This window comes from Centropristis striata, chromosome 17 (genome assembly GCF_030273125.1).
Source record: "Centropristis striata isolate RG_2023a ecotype Rhode Island chromosome 17, C.striata_1.0, whole genome shotgun sequence".
In the NCBI taxonomy this organism is placed as follows: Eukaryota; Metazoa; Chordata; class Actinopteri; order Perciformes; family Serranidae; genus Centropristis; species Centropristis striata.
In genome coordinates this window covers 8,520,034-8,536,221 of record NC_081533.1, presented here as the reverse complement: position 1 = coordinate 8,536,221, position 16,188 = coordinate 8,520,034, and the positions used below count along the sequence as shown (strand labels likewise).

Here is a 16,188-nt window from a genome sequence, read left to right as displayed (position 1 = left end):
AAGCTTGGAGGTAAACTAGCCCAAATTATTGCTAATTAGCAGAGGATGGTTTCGATCCATCGACCTCTGGGTTATGGGCCCAGCACGCTTCCGCTGCGCCACTCTGCTCTTCGGTTCAGACTCTGGGACCTGAAAATTTGCGTTTTACAAATAGTAACACTCTGAAATCCAAAATTTGAGCAGCTCACAGTTTGCAAATTTAAATAAGCATCCTCGTACTTATCTTCCAAATCCTTTAGGTACGTCAACAGAAGGTTCCAGATACACACAATAATAAAATAAACAGACTGGGATGTGAATGTTATCAAAATAGCAATGTCTTGGTTTGCACTCGAGAACAAGTGACTACATGGTAATGTGAGCACACAAGGTAAGGGTCAGGCAAGCATGGATCTAGGTTGCCCAAATTTTTGCTAATTAGCAGAGGATGGTTTCGATCCATCGACCTCTGGGTTATGGGCCCAGCACGCTTCCGCTGCGCCACTCTGCTCTTCGATGAGGATTCTGGGTCCTGAAAATTCCTCTTTTACAAATAGTGAGAGTGTGAAATCAAGATTTGAGCAGCTCACATTTTGCAAAGTTAAGTAAGCATCCTCGTACTTATCTTCCAAATCCTTAAGGTACGTCAAGAGAGGGTTCCAGATACACACAATAATAAAATAAACAGACTGGGATGTGAATGTTATCAAAATAGCAATGTCTTGGTTTGCACTAGAGAACAAGTGACTACATGGTAATGTGATCATAACAGGCAAGCCCTGACTAACCCACAGTTATGGAAATTAACAGAGGAAGGTTTTAATCCATCGACCTCTGGGTTATTGGCCCTGCAAGCTTCCGCTGCACCACTCTGCTCTTCCATTCAGGTTGTGGGACCTGAAAATCTGTGTTTTACAAACAGCGGGACTCTGCGATCCAAAATTTGAGCAACTCACAGTTTGCAAAGTTAGGTAACAATCTTTTACTTATTTTCTAAACTCCCTTCAGGAATCGCAAAGGTAGGCCCAGAAAAGTGCTCAAATACACAAAAGAGTTCCATTGGAGGCAAAGAGTTGTCACCGATTGGTACAGCATCACCATTTGCATCAGCTTCTTTCGACCAATGTTGTCCAAATGCGCACTGAAGGCCAGTCACTTTTGACACTTGTCGCACACTCATCTGACAAGAAGACAATGTCAGTATTGATGGAGAGTGGGCATAGAGCCAATCATGTTTTCACCTATCTGTTTGGTAATACCGGTTGCTTCACAGTTCAAGTTGAGTTGCACAAGGCCAAGCTACAGATAGTTATTCTTATAAGAGCTTTGTCTGAGATTCACACAATGGATTTCTATTGCAAATGGCAGTGGTGGGATTTGAACCCACGCCTCCTGAGAGACTGGAGCCTTAATCCAGCGCCTTAGACCACTCGGCCACACTACCTGAAAGCGCGCAAATATCATGACTGCAATCAGCGACCATGTGGAGAGGGTAAATCAGTGCCTTGGGTTCATGTTTCGCTTAGGAAAAAAGCGGCCATCAATTGAAGAAAAAGTAAGTATAAAACAAAGTGATGTGAGTTTTGTGGAAAATAAGAGGTTTTTATTGGGAACCAAGTGAATACATGTTAATGTGAGCATACAAGGCAATGTTCAGGCAAGCTTGGAGGTAAACTAGCCCAAATTATTGCTAATTAGCAGAGGATGGTTTCGATCCATCGACCTCTGGGTTATGGGCCCAGCACGCTTCCGCTGCGCCACTCTGCTCTTCGGTTCAGACTCTGGGACCTGAAAATTTGCGTTTTACAAATAGTAACACTCTGAAATCCAAAATTTGAGCAGCTCACAGTTTGCAAATTTAAGTAAGCATCCTCGTACTTATCTTCCAAATCCTTTAGGTACGTCAACAGAAGGTTCCAGATACACACAATAATAAAATAAACAGAGTGGGATGTGAATGTTATCAAAATAGCAATGTCTTGGTTTGCACTCGAGAACAAGTGACTACATGGTAATGTGAGCACACAAGGTAAGGGTCAGGCAAGCATGGATCTAGGTTGCCCAAATTTTTGCTAATTAGCAGAGGATGGTTTCGATCCATCGACCTCTGGGTTATGGGCCCAGCACGCTTCCGCTGCGCCACTCTGCTCTTCGATGAGGATTCTGGGTCCTGAAAATTCCTCTTTTACAAATAGTGAGAGTGTGAAATCAAGATTTGAGCAGCTCACATTTTGCAAAGTTAAGTAAGCATCCTCGTACTTATCTTCCAAATCCTTAAGGTACGTCAAGAGAGGGTTCCAGATACACACAATAATAAAATAAACAGACTGGGATGTGAATGTTATCAAAATAGCAATGTCTTGGTTTGCACTAGAGAACAAGTGACTACATGGTAATGTGATCATAACAGGCAAGCCCTGACTAACCCACAGTTATGGAAATTAACAGAGAAAGGTTTTAATCCATCGACCTCTGGGTTATTGGCCCTGCAAGCTTCCGCTGCACCACTCTGCTCTTCCATTCAGGTTGTGGGACCTGAAAATCTGTGTTTTACAAACAGCGGGACTCTGCGATCCAAAATTTGAGCAACTCACAGTTTGCAAAGTTAGGTAACAATCTTTTACTTATTTTCTAAACTCCCTTCAGGAATCGCAAAGGTAGGCCCAGAAAAGTGCTCAAATACACAAAAGAGTTCCATTGGAGGCAAAGAGTTGTCACCGATTGGTACAGCATCACCTTCTTTCGACCAATGTTGTCCAAATGCGCACTGAAGGCCAGTCACTTTTGACACTTGTCGCACACTCATCTGAAAAGAAGACAATGTCAGTATTGATGGAGAGTGGGCATAGAGCCAATCATGTTTTCACCTATCTGTTTGGTAATACCGGTTGCTTCACAGTTCAAGTTGAGTTGCACAAGGCCAAGCTACAGATAGTTATTCTTATAAGAGCTTTGTCTGAGATTCACACAATGGATTTCTATTGCAAATGGCAGTGGTGGGATTTGAACCCACGCCTCCTGAGAGACTGGAGCCTTAATCCAGCGCCTTAGACCACTCGGCCACACTACCTGAAAGCGCACAAATATCATGACTGCAATCAGCGACCATGTGGAGAGGGTAAATCAGTGCCTTGGGTTCATGTTTCGCTTAGGAAAAAAGCGGCCATCAATTGAAGAAAAAGTAAGTATAAAACAAAGTGATGTGAGTTTTGTGGAAAGTAAGAGGTTTTTATTGGGAACCAAGTGAATACATGTTAATGCGAGCATACAAGGCAATGTTCAGGCAAGCTTGGAGGTAAACTAGCCCAAATTATTGCTAATTAGCAGAGGATGGTTTCGATCCATCGACCTCTGGGTTATGGGCCCAGCACGCTTCCGCTGCGCCACTCTGCTCTTCGGTTCAGACGCTGGGACCTGAAAATTTGCATTTTACAAATAGTAACACTCTGAAATCCAAAATTTGAGCAGCTCACAGTTTGCAAATTTAAGTAAGCATCCTCGTACTTATCTTCCAAATCCTTTAGGTACGTCAACAGAAGGTTCCAGATACACACAATAATAAAATAAACAGACTGGGATGTGAATGTTATCAAAATAGCAATGTCTTGGTTTGCACTCGAGAACAAGTGACTACATGGTAATGTGAGCACACAAGGTAAGGGTCAGGCAAGCATGGATCTAGGTTGCCCAAATTTTTGCTAATTAGCAGAGGATGGTTTCGATCCATCGACCTCTGGGTTATGGGCCCAGCACGCTTCCGCTGCGCCACTCTGCTCTTCGATGAGGATTCTGGGTCCTGAAAATTCCTCTTTTACAAATAGTGAGAGTGTGAAATCAAGATTTGAGCAGCTCACATTTTGCAAAGTTAAGTAAGCATCCTCGTACTTATCTTCCAAATCCTTAAGGTACGTCAAGAGAGGGTTCCAGATACACACAATAATAAAATAAACAGACTGGGATGTGAATGTTATCAAAATAACAATGTCTTGGTTTGCACTAGATAACAAGTGACTACACGGTAATGTGATCATAACAGGCAAGCCCTGACTAACCCACAGTTATGGAAATTAACAGAGGAAGGTTTTAATCCATCGACCTCTGGGTTATTGGCCCAGCAAGCTTCCGCTGCACCACTCTGCTCTTCCATTCAGGTTGTGGGACCTGAAAATCTGTGTTTTACAAACAGCGGGACTCTGCGATCCAAAATTTGAGCAACTCACAGTTTGCAAAGTTAGGTAACAATCTTTTACTTATTTTCTAAACTCCCTTCAGGAATCGCAAAGGTAGGCCCAGAAAAGTGCTCAAATACACAAAAGAGTTCCATTGGAGGCAAAGAGTTGTCACCGATTGGTACAGCATCACCATTTGCATCAGCTTCTTTCGACCAATGTTGTCCAAATGCGCACTGAAGGCCAGTCACTTTTGACACTTGTCGCACACTCATCTGAAAAGAAGACAATGTCAGTATTGATGGAGAGTGGGCATAGAGCCAATCATGTTTTCACCTATCTGTTTGGTAAAACCGGTTGCTTCACAGTTCAAGTTGAGTTGCACAAGGCCAAGCTACAGATAGTTATTCTTATAAGAGCTTTGTCTGAGATTCACACAATGGATTTCTATTGTAAATGGCAGTGGTGGGATTTGAACCCACGCCTCCTGAGAGACTGGAGCCTTAATCCAGCGCCTTAGACCACTCGGCCACACTACCTGAAAGCGCGCAAATATCATGACTGCAATCAGCGACCATGTGGAGAGGGTAAATCAGTGCCTTGGGTTCATGTTTCGCTTAGGAAAAAAGCGGCCATCAATTGAAGAAAAAGTAAGTATAAAACAAAGTGATGTGAGTTTTGTGGAAAATAAGAGGTTTTTATTGGGAACCAAGTGAATACATGTTAATGTGAGCATACAAGGCAATGTTCAGGCAAGCTTGGAGGTAAACTAGCCCAAATTATTGCTAATTAGCAGAGGATGGTTTCGATCCATCGACCTCTGGGTTATGGGCCCAGCACGCTTCCGCTGCGCCACTCTGCTCTTCGGTTCAGACTCTGGGACCTGAAAATTTGCGTTTTACAAATAGTAACACTCTGAAATCCAAAATTTGAGCAGCTCACAGTTTGCAAATTTAAGTAAGCATCCTCGTACTTATCTTCCAAATCCTTTAGGTACGTCAACAGAAGGTTCCAGATACACACAATAATAAAATAAACAGACTGGGATGTGAATGTTATCAAAATAGCAATGTCTTGGTTTGCACTCGAGAACAAGTGACTACATGGTAATGTGAGCACACAAGGTAAGGGTCAGGCAAGCATGGATCTAGGTTGCCCAAATTTTTGCTAATTAGCAGAGGATGGTTTCGATCCATCGACCTCTGGGTTATGGGCCCAGCACGCTTCCGCTGCGCCACTCTGCTCTTCGATGAGGATTCTGGGTCCTGAAAATTCCTCTTTTACAAATAGTGAGAGTGTGAAATCAAGATTTGAGCAGCTCACATTTTGCAAAGTTAAGTAAGCATCCTCGTACTTATCTTCCAAATCCTTAAGGTACGTCAAGAGAGGGTTCCAGATACACACAATAATAAAATAAACAGACTGGGATGTGAATGTTATCAAAATAGCAATGTCTTGGTTTGCACTAGAGAACAAGTGACTACATGGTAATGTGATCATAACAGGCAAGCCCTGACTAACCCACAGTTATGGAAATTAACAGAGGAAGGTTTTAATCCATCGACCTCTGGGTTATTGGCCCTGCAAGCTTCCGCTGCACCACTCTGCTCTTCCATTCAGGTTGTGGGACCTGAAAATCTGTGTTTTACAAACAGCGGGACTCTGCGATCCAAAATTTGAGCAACTCACAGTTTGCAAAGTTAGGTAACAATCTTTTACTTATTTTCTAAACTCCCTTCAGGAATCGCAAAGGTAGGCCCAGAAAAGTGCTCAAATACACAAAAGAGTTCCATTGGAGGCAAAGAGTTGTCACCGATTGGTACAGCATCACCATTTGCATCAGCTTCTTTCGACCAATGTTGTCCAAATGCGCACTGAAGGCCAGTCACTTTTGACACTTGTCGCACACTCATCTGAAAAGAAGACAATGTCAGTATTGATGGAGAGTGGGTATAGAGCCAATCATGTTTTCACCTATCTGTTTGGTAATACCGGTTGCTTCACAGTTCAAGTTGAGTTGCACAAGGCCAAGCTACAGATAGTTATTCTTATAAGAGCTTTGTCTGAGATTCACACAATGGATTTCTATTGCAAATGGCAGTGGTGGGATTTGAACCCACACCTCCTGAGAGACTGGAGCCTTAATCCAGCGCCTTAGACCACTCGGCCACACTACCTGAAAGCGCGCAAATATCATGACTGCAATCAGCGACCATGTGGAGAGGGTAAATCAGTGCCTTGGGTTCATGTTTCGCTTAGGAAAAAAGCGGCCATCAATTGAAGAAAAAGTAAGTATAAAACAAAGTGATGTGAGTTTTGTGGAAAATAAGAGGTTTTTATTGGGAACCAAGTGAATACATGTTAATGTGAGCATACAAGGCAATGTTCAGGCAAGCTTGGAGGTAAACTAGCCCAAATTATTGCTAATTAGCAGAGGATGGTTTCGATCCATCGACCTCTGGGTTATGGGCCCAGCACGCTTCCGCTGCGCCACTCTGCTCTTTGGTTCAGACTCTGGGACCTGAAAATTTGCGTTTTACAAATAGTAACACTCTGAAATCCAAAATTTGAGCAGCTCACAGTTTGCAAATTTAAGTAAGCATCCTCGTACTTATCTTCCAAATCCTTTAGGTACGTCAACAGAAGGTTCCAGATACACACAATAATAAAATAAACAGACTGGGATGTGAATGTTATCAAAATAGCAATGTCTTGGTTTGCACTCGAGAACAAGTGACTACATGGTAATGTGAGCACACAAGGTAAGGGTCAGGCAAGCATGGATCTAGGTTGCCCAAATTTTTGCTAATTAGCAGAGGATGGTTTCGATCCATCGACCTCTGGGTTATGGGCCCAGCACGCTTCTGCTGCGCCACTCTGCTCTTCGATGAGGATTCTGGGTCCTGAAAATTCCTCTTTTACAAATAGTGAGAGTGTGAAATCAAGATTTGAGCAGCTCACATTTTGCAAAGTTAAGTAAGCATCCTCGTACTTATCTTCCAAATCCTTAAGGTACGTCAAGAGAGGGTTCCAGATACACACAATAATAAAATAAACAGACTGGGATGTGAATGTTATCAAAATAGCAATGTCTTGGTTTGCACTAGAGAACAAGTGACTACATGGTAATGTGATCATAACAGGCAAGCCCTGACTAACCCACAGTTATGGAAATTAACAGAGGAAGGTTTTAATCCATCGACCTCTGGGTTATTGGCCCAGCAAGCTTCCGCTGCACCACTCTGCTCTTCCATTCAGGTTGTGGGACCTGAAAATCTGTGTTTTACAAACAGCGGGACTCTGCGATCCAAAATTTGAGCAACTCACAGTTTGCAATGTTAGGTAACAATCTTTTACTTATTTTCTAAACTCCCTTCAGGAATCGCAAAGGTAGGCCCAGAAAAGTGCTCAAATACACAAAAGAGTTCCATTGGAGGCAAAGAGTTGTCACCGATTGGTACAGCATCACCATTTGCATCAGCTTCTTTCGACCAATGTTGTCCAAATGCGTACTGAAGGCCAGTCACTTTTGACACTTGTCGCACACTCATCTGAAAAGAAGACAATGTCAGTATTGATGGAGAGTGGGCATAGAGCCAATCATGTTTTCACCTATCTGTTTGGTAATACCGGTTGCTTCACAGTTCAAGTTGAGTTGCACAAGGCCAAGCTACAGATAGTTATTCTTATGAGAGCTTTGTCTGAGATTCACACAATGGATTTCTATTGCAAATGGCAGTGGTGGGATTTGAACCCACGCCTCCTGAGAGACTGGAGCCTTAATCCAGCGCCTTAGACCACTCGGCCACACTACCTGAAAGCGCGCAAATATCATGACTGCAATCACCGACCATGTGGAGAGGGTAAATCAGTGCCTTGGGTTCATGTTTCGCTTAGGAAAAAAACGGCCATCAATTGAAGAAAAAGTAAGTATAAAACAAAGTGATGTGAGTTTTGTGGAAAATAAGAGGTTTTTATTGGGAACCAAGTGAATACATGTTAATGTGAGCATACAAGGCAATGTTCAGGCAAGCTTGGAGGTAAACTAGCCCAAATTATTGCTAATTAGCAGAGGATGGTTTCGATCCATCGACCTCTGGGTTATGGGCCCAGCACGCTTCCGCTGCGCCACTCTGCTCTTCGGTTCAGACTCTGGGACCTGAAAATTTGCGTTTTACAAATAGTAACACTCTGAAATCCAAAATTTGAGCAGCTCACGGTTTGCAAATTTAAGTAAGCATCCTCGTACTTATCTTCCAAATCCTTTAGGTACGTCAACAGAAGGTTCCAGATACACACAATAATAAAATAAACAGAATGGGATGTGAATGTTATCAAAATAGCAATGTCTTGGTTTGCACACGAGAACAAGTGACTACATGGTAATGTGAGCACACAAGGTAAGGGTCAGGCAAGCATGGATCTAGGTTGCCCAAATTTTTGCTAATTAGCAGAGGATGGTTTGGATCCATCGACCTCTGGGTTATGGGCCCGGCACGCTTCCGGTGCGCCACTCTGCTCTTCGATGAGGATTCTGGGTCCTGAAAATTCCTCTTTTACAAATAGTGAGAGTGTGAAATCAAGATTTGAGCAGCTCACATTTTGCAAAGTTAAGTAAGCATCCTCGTAATTATCTTCAAAATCCTTAAGGTACGTCAAGAGAGGGTTCCAGATACACACAATAATAAAATAAACAGACTAGGATGTGAATGTTATCAAAATAGCAATGTCTTGGTTTGCACTAGAGAATAAGTGACTACATGGTAATGTGATCATAACAGGCAAGCCCTGACTAACCCACAGCTATGGAAATTAACAGAGGAAGGTTTTAATCCATCGACCTCTGGGTTATTGGCCCAGCAAACTTCCGCTGCACCACTCTGCTCTTCCATTCAGGTTGTGGGACCTGAAAATCTGTGTTTTACAAACAGCGGGACTCTGCGATCCAAAATTTGAGCAACTCACAGTTTGCAAAGTTAGGTAACAATCTTTTACTTATTTTCTAAACTCCCTTCAGGAATCTCAAAGGTAGGCCCAGAAAAGTGCTCAAATACACAAAAGAGTTCCATTGAAGGCAAAGAGTTGTCACCGATTGGTACAGCATCACCATTTGCATGAGCTTCTTTCGACCAATGTTGTCCAAATGCGTACTGAAGGCCAGTCACTTTTGACACTTGTCGCACACTCATCTGAAAAGAAGACAATGTCAGTATTGATGGAGAGTGGGCATAGAGCCAATCATGTTTTCACCTATCTGTTTGGTAATACCGGTTGCTTCACAGTTCAAGTTGAGTTGCACAAGGCCAAGCTACAGATAGTTATTCTTATGAGAGCTTTGTCTGAGATTCACACAATGGATTTCTATTGCAAATGGCAGTGGTGGGATTTGAACCCACGCCTCCTGAGAGACTGGAGCCTTAATCCAGCGCCTTAGACCACTCGGCCACACTACCTGAAAGCGCGCAAATATCATGACTGCAATCACCGACCATGTGGAGAGGGTAAATCAGTGCCTTGGGTTCATGTTTCGCTTAGGAAAAAAACGGCCATCAATTGAAGAAAAAGTAAGTATAAAACAAAGTGATGTGAGTTTTGTGGAAAATAAGAGGTTTTTATTGGGAACCAAGTGAATACATGTTAATGTGAGCATACAAGGCAATGTTCAGGCAAGCTTGGAGGTAAACTAGCCCAAATTATTGCTAATTAGCAGAGGATGGTTTCGATCCATCGACCTCTGGGTTATGGGCCCAGCACGCTTCCGCTGCGCCACTCTGCTCTTCGGTTCAGACTCTGGGACCTGAAAATTTGCGTTTTACAAATAGTAACACTCTGAAATCCAAAATTTGAGCAGCTCACGGTTTGCAAATTTAAGTAAGCATCCTCGTACTTATCTTCCAAATCCTTTAGGTACGTCAACAGAAGGTTCCAGATACACACAATAATAAAATAAACAGAATGGGATGTGAATGTTATCAAAATAGCAATGTCTTGGTTTGCACACGAGAACAAGTGACTACATGGTAATGTGAGCACACAAGGTAAGGGTCAGGCAAGCATGGATCTAGGTTGCCCAAATTTTTGCTAATTAGCAGAGGATGGTTTGGATCCATCGACCTCTGGGTTATGGGCCCGGCACGCTTCCGGTGCGCCACTCTGCTCTTCGATGAGGATTCTGGGTCCTGAAAATTCCTCTTTTACAAATAGTGAGAGTGTGAAATCAAGATTTGAGCAGCTCACATTTTGCAAAGTTAAGTAAGCATCCTCGTAATTATCTTCAAAATCCTTAAGGTACGTCAAGAGAGGGTTCCAGATACACACAATAATAAAATAAACAGACTAGGATGTGAATGTTATCAAAATAGCAATGTCTTGGTTTGCACTAGAGAACAAGTGACTACATGGTAATGTGATCATAACAGGCAAGCCCTGACTAACCCACAGCTATGGAAATTAACAGAGGAAGGTTTTAATCCATCGACCTCTGGGTTATTGGCCCAGCAAACTTCCGCTGCACCACTCTGCTCTTCCATTCAGGTTGTGGGACCTGAAAATCTGTGTTTTACAAACAGCGGGACTCTGCGATCCAAAATTTGAGCAACTCACAGTTTGCAAAGTTAGGTAACAATCTTTTACTTATTTTCTAAACTCCCTTCAGGAATCTCAAAGGTAGGCCCAGAAAAGTGCTCAAATACACAAAAGAGTTCCATTGAAGGCAAAGAGTTGTCACCGATTGGTACAGCATCACCATTTGCATCAGCTTCTTTCGACCAATGTTGTCCAAATGAGCACTGAAGGCCCGTCACTTTTGACACTTGTTGCACACTCATCTGAAAAGAAGACAATTGCTGCATCCCAAAGCCCTTAAGTTTCGCCTCCTCTATCCTCTATCCTCGCTTAAACCGGAAGTTCTTTCGCGGGCGCCATCTTTAAGACCGTCCCAAAGCCCTTATTTGTGATCGGAGGATAGAGGATAGAGGATAGAGGAGGCATATCGGAGGAGGCACAAGCGAGGATACACGAGAGAATCCTATGCGGAAGTCTTTTAGCGGTGGCCCCGCCCCCTGACTCGTTGAATAGACGCAGCAGCTGATCGGACTGATGTTATACATCGCAACATCGCTGTAGTTTGATACCGGAGTGAAGACAGATCACAGATTAAACTAAAGTGTGTCACCACAAGTTTTATATTTTATTTATATGATTCACCATGTAATTAAAATCTGTTTTATTGTGACTCTGAACAACAAAAACACCACAAACATATTTCTAAATTTATAATAAATTAAGAGAAACATCGCTCTAGAAGTTATTTTCCTTTTTCCTTTTTTTCCTTTTCGTGATCTGTTTTTTCCACCATACAGATTTATTATGGATATTATTAAAGTAAAAAAAAAACAAAAACAGTAGAGAGTCTGAGAGTCTGTCTGTCAGCAAGAAACACTTTTACATTGTTTGTCATTTTCATCAGTACCACGCGAGGCTGATCATTACTGAGTGACATAATTTACATTTTACCTTCATCATCTAACCTAATAAAATATTGTCCGGTGTTCAGCGGACACAATCATGTTCTGGTATATTAAATAATTAATTTACCACCAGGATCGTCTACTACGACGGCGTATTAGGGCAATATACGAAATAAATAAATAAATAAATAGGAACCCAGGGGAGAGGGACCCAGCCACCATGGCATGATTAAAAACAGATAACATGAGGTGATGTTACGACATCACCACATTTCATTCCTTTCTACCTGCGGGATGTCTCTTCTTCTCCATCACTCGCTCTGTTTAAGGTGTTTTATCAGAGTGATCCGACTGACGCTCCTCCTCCTCGCGTTCACACGGAGCGCTGTCTCTCTTTCAGACCTCCTCTGCTTCTTGTTGACAGTTACAGTGTAACGTTCGTCTAAACTTTTTTTAATTTTTTTTATTGTTCCCAGCCTTCATTCCTCACGGTCATCCTCATGTGATGCGTCTTTACGCTGCCATGGAGCCGGGTTTATGGAATCTTTATTCATCTTTTTGAAGTGTGTGTGTGTGTGTGTGTGTGTGTCTGTGTGTCTGTGTGTGTATGTGTGTGGCACCGGACGGACCCAGTGAGGCATGGACCAGTATTACCCCCCTCCCCCGGGTCCGTATTTTTTTTTCATACTTGGCCCTAATAGTTGTCCTAATACAGCAGCAAATAATAATTAATAAATTATATAAAGACATTCCCGTGCCCCTGAGCTGGACACAGTTCACAGTATAAATACACAATGGAGGTTGTTATTCATGTGCAGGTGTTTGTTAAACAGAGAAAACACTTATTATTATTATTATTATTATTATTATTATTATTATTATCATCAGTGCATGTCTCCAGCTGTTAAAGCGACTGACAGCTGATCCAGCTGTGATCCGCTGCCGCCGTCATTAGAAACGGACGTCGCTTCACGTGACGCTCCGGAGGGAAGGACGTCCCATTTGTCTTAAATCGTTTCTCCTCTCCTCGCTTCCCTCACTTGCGTCTCTCCATGCATCCCCGGTGGGCGGGACTAAGACGCAAGTGAACGGCGCAAGTGAGGGACGCATAGATGCGAAAAAATGGCTTTGGCACGCAGCCCATGTCAGTATTGATGGAGAGTGGGCATAGAGCCAATCATGTTTTCACCTATCTGTTTGGTAATACCGGTTGCTTCACAGTTCAAGTTGAGTTGCACAAGGCCAAGCTACAGGTTGTTATTCTTATAAGAGCTTTGTCTGAGATTCACACAATGGATTTCTATTGCAAATGGCAGTGGTGGGATTTGAACCCACACCTCCTGAGAGACTGGAGCCTTAATCCAGCGCTTTAGACCACTCGGCCACACTACCTGAAAGCGTGCAAATATCATGACTGCAATCAGCGACCATGTGGAGAGGATAAATCAGTGCCTTGGGTTCATGTTTCGCTTAGGAAAAAAACGGCCATCAATTGAAGAAAAAGTAAGTATAAAACAAAGTGATGTGAGTTTTGTGGAAAATAAGAGGTTTTTATTGGGAACCAAGTGACATGTTAATGTGAGCATACAAGGCAAGCTTGGAGGTAAACTAGCCCAAATTATTGCTAATTAGCAGAGGATGGTTTCGATCCATCGACCTCTGGGTTATGGGCCCAGCACGCTTCCGCTGCGCCACTCTGCTCTTCGGTTGAGACTCTGGGACCTGAAAATTTGCGTTTTACAAATAGTAACACTCTGAAATCCAAAATTTGAGCAGCTCACAGTTTGCAAATTTAAGTAAGCATCCTCGTACTTATGTTCCAAATCCTTTAGGTACGTCAACAGAAGGTTCCAGATACACACAATAATAAAATAAACAGACTGGGATGTGAATGTTATCAAAATAGCAATGTCTTGGTTTGCACTCGAGAACAAGTGACTACATGGTAATGTGAGCACACAAGGTAAGGGTCAGGCAAGTATGGATCTAGGTTGCCCAAATTTTTGCTAATTAGCAGAGGATGGTTTCGATTCATCGACCTCTGGGTTATGGGCCCAGCACACTTCCGCTGCGCCACTCTGCTCTTGGATGAAGATTCTGGGTCCTGAAAATTCCTCTTTTACAAATAGTGAGAGTGTGAAATCCAAGATTTGAGCAGCTCACATTTTGCAAAGTTAAGTAAGCATCCTCGTACTTATCTTCCAAATCCTTAAGGTACGTCAAGAGAGGGTTCCAGATACACACAATAATCAAATAAACAGACTGGGATGTGAATGTTATCAAAATAGCAATGTCTTGGTTTGCACAAGAGAACAAGTGACTACATGGTAATGTGATCATAACAGGCAAGCCCTGACTAACCCACAGCTATGGAAATTAACAGAGGAAAGTTTTAATCCATCGACCTCTGGGTTATTGGCCCAGCAAGCTTCCGCTGCGCCACTCTGCTCTTCCATTCAGGTTGTGGGATCTGAAAATCTGTGTTTTACAAACAGCGGGACTCTGCAATCCAAAATTTGAGCAAGTCACAGTTTGCAAAGTTAGGTAACAATCTTTTACTTATTTTCTAAACTCCCTTCAGAAATCTCGAAGGTAGGCCCAGAAAAGTGCTCAAATACACAAAAGAGTTCCATTGAAGGCAAAGAGTTGTCACCGATTGGTACAGCATCACCATTTGCATCAGCTTCTTTCGACCAATGTTGTCCAAATGAGCACTGAAGGCCTGTCACTTTTAACACTTGTCGCACAATTATCTGAAAAGAAGACAATGTCAGTATTGATGGAGAGTGGGCATAGAGCCAATCATGTTTTTCACCTATCTGTTTGGTAATATCGGTTGCTTCACAGTTCAAGTTGAGTTGCACAAGGCCCAGCTACAGGTAGCTATTCTTATAAGAGCTTTGTCTGAGATTCACACAATGGATTTCTATTGCAAATGGCAGTGGTGGGATTTGAACCCACGCCTCCTGAGAGACTGGAGCCTTTATCCAGCACCTTAGACCACTCGGCCACACTACCTGAAAGCTAGCTCCAGCAGCTTAGTTGTGCTAACCTGCTGGAGGAGCTGCTGCAGGGGCTGATGGGTAGCAGTGGGAACGACTCCCTTGGAGTTCCCCTGTTTGACAGGGAGAGAATGCAGCACATCTGGCATGTCCAGAAAAAGCACATCAAGTGCATCCAGGACCTGCCAGGTATTGCTATGTACACCAAAACAGGGGAGCTCACAAAGGGAGGTTTGTGGCTACCAACTTTCAGATGTGCTAGAGGCTCAACATCTTTGGAGTCCTTTCATCTCCACCTGAACCGCTTCATACCAGGTTTGTGTCTTTCAGACATGTTGGTTCATGTGCTGTATAATCCAAGAATATTTCATAATTTAATATTTTATAATGTCCTTCTAGGGACCAGTGCCAACAGCCTGAATTTTCAGGCATACCTGCTGGAGGGACTCCATAGGTGGAACCAGGACCGTGGTAGTGCTGCTCTGTCTACCGCACCGTCACCTTTACGCAGCTACTCGGGTGACCTGCTTCACTGCGTGAACAAGCACTATGAGAAGCTGTTTGGCAAGAAGGTGGCACCAGAGTTCTGTCCACCCTCACGTTACACTGGTAAGCATTTGTGAACACAGTGGTATTCAACACAGTTATAAAATCCTTTATTAACACTGTAAATTATCCACTTTACTTCAATTACTTTAGGAGAGCTCATAGGGCTACAGTATCTGTTCCGGCAGACTGGTCAGGCACTGCAGGATATGCACCCTGAACAGATGAGGGCTTCGCTGACATCCCAGACGACCCCACAGTGGCTGACCTGGAGGTCCCTCAGGTTGCAGCATCACTCACTCTGGGTCCCTCATCCAGTCTGGTGTCCACCGTCTCCACCCTGGCAATCACCACATCTGGCATGGCGTCTGGCACATCCACCCTGAGTGCGGGCACATCCCCAGCGGTTTTCGGCACATCCGCCATAGCTACTGGTATGGTTGACTTATTCAAAATACTCGTGAAATTGCAATATGACCAAGTGCAATGACAAAACAGCATTAAAATGATGTAGCTCAGTGCTGCAGAGATGCCTGGCCTACAAATTTTGTTCCCCAGATGTAAGAAAGCATGTTCATTTGGTACAGACCACAACAATTGATTATAATATTTTTTTGCAGTGAAAATTAAAACTGTTATGCTGTAATATCTATACAAAATAATCTTATTGTGATTTTTCTTACCATTTCCTGCAGTCCTACCTCCTGGAACATCAGCCCTACCTCCTGGCACGTCTTCCATGGCCTCTGGTGCATCAATCATGCCCTCTACTTCGTCCGCTGAGGCTGGAGTGGATGTGCAGGCTGAAGATGAGGATATGGTAAGTGTGCATGTGTTCAATTTCAAATGTGTAGGTGTATATGTATGAGTCCAACTCTTACATATACACACTTAGACACAGTACATCTGCACACACTCTGAACAATGTGTACTTTAAATAAACTGTGAAGGTTGTAAGGTTTGCTATTTCCTTATTTGCACAGGCTGTTGATGACCAAAATGTTGCTGGATACCAGCATGTAG

The 16,188-nt window shown here is 43.1% G+C and overlaps 8 non-coding genes across 8 annotated transcripts; all 8 read right to left on the bottom strand.

Moving 5' to 3' along the window:
- Positions 1-1,341: 1,341 nt before the first annotated feature.
- trnal-aag (transfer RNA leucine (anticodon AAG)) lies at positions 1,342-1,423 on the bottom strand. The gene has a single exon. It is a non-coding gene; the product is annotated as a tRNA-Leu (tRNA).
- Positions 1,424-2,967: 1,544 nt separating this feature from the next.
- On the bottom strand, positions 2,968-3,049 carry trnal-aag (transfer RNA leucine (anticodon AAG)). Its single transcript has one exon. It is a non-coding gene; the product is annotated as a tRNA-Leu (tRNA).
- Positions 3,050-4,605: 1,556 nt separating this feature from the next.
- On the bottom strand, positions 4,606-4,687 carry trnal-aag (transfer RNA leucine (anticodon AAG)). The gene has a single exon. It is a non-coding gene; the product is annotated as a tRNA-Leu (tRNA).
- Positions 4,688-6,243: 1,556 nt separating this feature from the next.
- On the bottom strand, positions 6,244-6,325 carry trnal-aag (transfer RNA leucine (anticodon AAG)). The gene has a single exon. It is a non-coding gene; the product is annotated as a tRNA-Leu (tRNA).
- Positions 6,326-7,881: 1,556 nt separating this feature from the next.
- Positions 7,882-7,963, bottom strand: trnal-aag (transfer RNA leucine (anticodon AAG)). Its single transcript has one exon. It is a non-coding gene; the product is annotated as a tRNA-Leu (tRNA).
- Positions 7,964-9,519: 1,556 nt separating this feature from the next.
- Positions 9,520-9,601, bottom strand: trnal-aag (transfer RNA leucine (anticodon AAG)). Its single transcript has one exon. It is a non-coding gene; the product is annotated as a tRNA-Leu (tRNA).
- Positions 9,602-12,927: 3,326 nt separating this feature from the next.
- On the bottom strand, positions 12,928-13,009 carry trnal-aag (transfer RNA leucine (anticodon AAG)). Its single transcript has one exon. It is a non-coding gene; the product is annotated as a tRNA-Leu (tRNA).
- Positions 13,010-14,553: 1,544 nt separating this feature from the next.
- trnal-aag (transfer RNA leucine (anticodon AAG)) lies at positions 14,554-14,635 on the bottom strand. The gene has a single exon. It is a non-coding gene; the product is annotated as a tRNA-Leu (tRNA).
- Between the last annotated feature and the right edge of the window lie 1,553 nt (positions 14,636-16,188).